A 225-nucleotide genomic window follows, 5' to 3' on the forward strand; every position below is an offset into this window, starting at 1 on the left:
AAAAAACGACATAGTATAGTTAGGCGTTTTTAGTCCGAAAAAAACCACATAGTATGAGTAAGGCGTTTTTAGCTCGAAAAAAACGACATAGTATAGTGAGGCGTTTTTACCCCCCAAAAAACGACATAGTATAGTAGGGCGTTTTTAGCTCGAAAAAAACGACCATGTATAGTAAGGCGTTTTTACCCCGAAAAAAACGACATAGTATAGTAAGGCGTTTTTAGC

This window comes from Hippocampus comes, unplaced genomic scaffold (genome assembly GCF_001891065.2).
Source record: "Hippocampus comes isolate QL1 unplaced genomic scaffold, H_comes_QL1_v1.1 scaffold337, whole genome shotgun sequence".
NCBI lineage: Eukaryota > Metazoa > Chordata > Actinopteri > Syngnathiformes > Syngnathidae > Hippocampus > Hippocampus comes.